The sequence below is a fragment of the Sciurus carolinensis genome, unplaced genomic scaffold, assembly GCF_902686445.1.
Source record: "Sciurus carolinensis unplaced genomic scaffold, mSciCar1.2, whole genome shotgun sequence".
NCBI lineage: Eukaryota > Metazoa > Chordata > Mammalia > Rodentia > Sciuridae > Sciurus > Sciurus carolinensis.
The window spans coordinates 483,898-488,647 of NW_025920147.1; the positions used below are offsets into that span (position 1 = coordinate 483,898).

At 35.2% G+C, this 4,750-nt stretch overlaps 1 pseudogene; it reads left to right on the top strand.

Annotated features, from left to right (window-relative positions):
- The first annotated feature begins 214 nt into the window (after positions 1 to 214).
- On the top strand, positions 215 to 1,461 carry LOC124974397 (inositol polyphosphate multikinase-like; annotated as a pseudogene).
- Positions 1,462 to 4,750: the final 3,289 nt, after the last annotated feature.

Below are 4,750 nucleotides of genomic sequence, written 5' to 3' on the forward strand. Positions count from 1 at the left end.
GCCAGGAGCTGTGGTCCGCTGAGAGTTGGGCAGGGGAGCGCCCGCGCCTCCGTGGTATCTTGGGTCGCCTTCCCGGGCCTCAGCGTGCACCATCTGCGGGAACCCCCAGGCCTCCTCGCGGCAGAGCCTGCGCGACCCCCGGGTTCTCAGGCGCCCGCTCCCTCCTCCCTATTTTTTCCTGCTCTCGCCGCCGCTACCGCTTGTGCTCTCCATTATGGCAACAGAGCCGCCATCCCTGCTTGGGCTTGAGTCGCCCGGCCCCCCAGAGATGCGGATCCCACGGGCGAGCCATGCCACCCCCGAAGGCACCCCGCAGCCAGCGGGTGGCAGGCTGCTTTTCTTCAAGGCTGCGTGCCTCTGTCGCATCAGGTGCCGGGCACATGTAAGGAAAGGTCAAAGTGGGTATACTACAATACCCAGATGGCACAGTTTTGAAACAGTTACAGCCACCTCCAAAGGGCACGAGAGAGCTGAAATTTTATAAATGGTTTATGCTGCTGATTGTAGTGATGGTGTTCTTCTAGAGCTACGAAAATATTTGCCAAAATATTATGGCATCTGGTCACCTCCCACTGCACCAAATGATTTATACCTAAAACTGGAAGATGTGACCCATAAATTTAATAAGCCCTGTATAATGGATGTAAAGATCAGGTGAAAATGTTATGATCCTTTTGCCTCATCTGAGAAGATTCAGCAACAGGTCAGCAAGTACCCATTAATGGAAGAGATTGGGTTCTTGGTGCTTGGCAAGAGGGTTTATCATGTTCATTCTGATAGCTATGAGACACAAAATCAGCACTATGGAAGAAGTTTAACAAAAGAAACTATAAAAGATGGAGTCTCCAAGTTTTTTCATAATGGGTTCTGCCTAAGAAAAGATGCTATTGCTGCCAGTATTCAGAAGATTGAGAAAATTCTCCAGTGGTTTGAAAGCCAGAAGCAGCTTAGCTTTTATGCAAGTTCGTTACTGTTTGTTTATGAAGGTTCATCTCAGCCAACCACTACAAAATCAAATGACAGAACTTTGGCAGAAAAGTTTTTGTCCAAAGGGCAATTGTCAGACACAGAGTTACTGGAGTACAGTAACTTTCATGTGTTAAGTTCCACAGCAAATGGAAAAATAGAGGCTTCAGTAGGGAAAAGCTTATCCAAGATGTGTGCTTGACACAGAAAAATGTATTCAAAAAAACATCAGTCAGACTTCATTGAAAGTTGAAAGTATGGAGCAAGACAATGGGTGGAAAAGCATGTCACAGGAACATTTAAATGGAAATGTACTTTCTCAACTGGAAAAAGTTTTCTACCATTTTCCCACTGGTTGCCAAGAGATTGCGGAAGTAGAAGTGCAAATGAATGATAGATTTTGCTCATGTGTTCCCTAGCAACGCAATAGATGAGGGATATGTTTATGGTCTAAAGCATTCAATTACTGTACTTTGAAGTATTTTAGACAATTGAATCTTTTGCTGCAGTCTTTTTAAGGGGTGAGCAAATCATAATGAAGAGCAGCAGTCATTATCTCTGCACCTGAAATGCTGTGTAAAAACTTCGTATTGTGATCAACATTTTACTAGTCTTTATACTTTTGGTAGAAAGGTTAACTTTTTTATAATCTTACTCAGGAATACTAATTTGTTCATTAGAAAGCTATGAAGGAAAAAGAAACAGGAATGTTAAGCAGGGAATGTGGTGGTACATGGCCTAAACATCTATTTGGCTCACGCAAAATGGAAACCATTTTTCAGAAAGTAAGAGTTTATTTAGCTTTCTGTAGCCAATGTATCATGAAATCTGTCCAACTAACCTTGAAAATGAGCCATACTAACCAATTGCATAATTGGAACCCTCAAAATCTAGAAAGCACAGGTTGATATTCTTAGTATTGCTATGTATGAAGTTATTAAAACTGCAGAAAATTCTACTTCAGAAATAAATACCATTTAGGTTTTATATTAAAAGTTCAGACCAGCATATTAAAAGGTACTTCTTAGTGAAATGATGTAGAATTGTTGCATTCCAAAAACAGGTTTTCCCTTTAATTTTCATTTATGTATGTAATACAAAATATTATACTTTGTGAAAAATACAATGGAAATGAACAACAACAACAAATACCTTGAAATTAAAGGCACTGATTATTCTTACCAGGGTCAGAAGAGAGAAATTATTTGCAAGAAACAAAATATTTTTCTTTTAAATTCTTTTATTGTAAGTTCTTTTATGGCAAAATTGGAATCTATATTTGGTACATTGTGAGAAGGTATTACATAATATGAAGGTATACATGTAATACCTTTTTCTTAAACAGAGGCTTCAAAGAGGTGGATGGTTGAAACTATTTTTCCTCTAAATAATTTTTTAGAGTGTTTTCCTTTTAAAATTTGTGCATTTATGTGTTCCCATTTAGTTAAGCAATAGTATAAATGTCTGTTTCTAAATGTAGTGTTTCTCAGAATTTGGGTAAGCAGTGAAAAACCATTTAATCATGTGTTTTCAAAATACTGTGTGTAAATTAGTGCATCTTATAGGGTTTGTTGCATATCTGAATCTGTGCTTTTGTTTCACTATTACTCATAACAGTTTTAGACCATATCCAAAGTGAAATTCATTTTATTGGGAGCAGAGGCAAAAACAGATTTGTAAATATTATCTTTGTTTCATACACACACCACATTTTTAAAAATAGCTAGGTATTTTTCATTGAAACTTGTAAGACTTTGAAATTAAATTTGCAATTATATTTAATGTTAATGCTTTCAGAGCACTGACTCAATAGTAGCACATCTAACAGTAGAGCAGTTTTGATATATTCCTGGAACACATTTTGGAGTTATGAATTATTAAGATATTTTCCTCCTCTTTTCACCTCAGAATTACAAGTTAAACTTCTAAATCCAAGTGCCATTTTTGTGTGGTATGGAGGAAATTTTGTTTATCTTACCTTCCCAAATCTCTCTGAGGGAACTTTGCAAATATCTGAGTCCAAACAAAGATACCAGATAGATGTTCTATGAATTCTATACTTAGCAAATCTATTAAACTGGTATAACTTTATATGCATTTTATTTTTATTTAGATTTAGTGTAAAATATTTTTCCTTGGGATGTAATATTTTTCTCTACTCCCAAGTGGGTATTGGCTGTAGTTTTTTGTTTTTGTAGGAATGAATTCAAATCTTAATAGTAAACTTTTTAAAATTTACCCGTTTTTCTTACAATATGAAATTTGTTGTTGTTACTTGGTTAGTGTTCAGTACATCATAAGCTCAGATAAATAAACGCTATGTTGAATCTTCAGAGGATTTTTGTATGGGATGGTGTCAGCCTATGTACATTAAATTTAATAAATTGAGTATTATCAGATTATTTACACATTTTAGTTCAATAAAGCCTGAATCAGCTGTTCCAGATTTTCTTTATCTGTATTCAGAAACAGAGTTTTGTAAACTCAGTGTCTTGCTTTTCTGATACAATAGATCATGTTTTGTTTTAATAAAATAAGAAGTGCTTTTAGCTTTGTTTTTCAGGGAAGGGATTAACAATTTAATTATTTTTGTTTACATTTTTTATCACTGTTACCCAATACCCATTTTATGTTATTACTTTATAAGTAAGCTTGTATGTAACAGAATAAGTATCTGTTTCTGTAATCTACATGTGACTATTATCTAGTCCTGTCTTTTAAGATTATGCTGAAATATGCCACTGTGGGAATGAATAATCACTATTCAATAAACATATTTGAACATGTAAATGCTTAAGGAGTAAGCAAAATAATGACATAGTTAGGATTAATAGGATTATTGGTTTTTTCTCCCCTAGGAAACAAATAATGATGTTTGTATATTTCTTGTGGAATGCACTCATAAAGAGAACTTCTAAGAAATTGTGAATGTGAATACATTTCTCAAAAATTAAACTGTAAAATAGTTTTATAATAAAGTATTTACTTGAATTGATATTTTAATATGGATGGAAGGTGCATAGATTCAAATAAATTAAAATCCATGATAAATACAAAAAAAAGTAGTACAAATGGCCAGTAAATATAGAAAAAATGCTCAACCTCTTCAGCAATCAGGGAAATGCAAATCAAAACAACATTGAGATTACATCTCAGCCCGGTCAGATTGACTATTATAAAAAAATAATAATAAATTCTGGTAAGGATAAGGGAAAGAGGAACCCCTGTACATTGCTGGTGGGAATGCAAATTAGTACAGCCTCTGTAGAAAACAGTATGCAGGTCCCTCAAAAAAAACAGAATTACTAATGGAACCGAAGACCATTGTGCTAAGTAAACTAGGTCAAATTCACATGTTTTACTTCACATGTGAAATCTGAAATTAAAAAAAGAGCAAAAAAGATATGAAACTAGAAGAAGAATATTTAGGGAAGGGCAAGGGACCAGAGGAAGGAAGAACGGGTAAGAGGGGAGTAGAGAGGGTGGATATAATCAAATCACATTAAATGCATATGTGGAAAATCACGATGAAACCAATTAATTCATACAATTAATATGCACTAAGCATTAAATTTTTACAAGAGAATAGACAGCAGACCTCCTTACAACTCTTTTAGCATATAAGGAGAATGAGGCTTGAATGGTGATTCCCACTTTTACTGTTCAATGTGAAAAAATTTGGGGATATTGATGAATATCTGGAGAATCAGCCAAAACAAGCAGCTTGAAACTAAAGGTTGGGAAACCATACATTCCATATTATTAAGCACTAAATTTAGTCCCT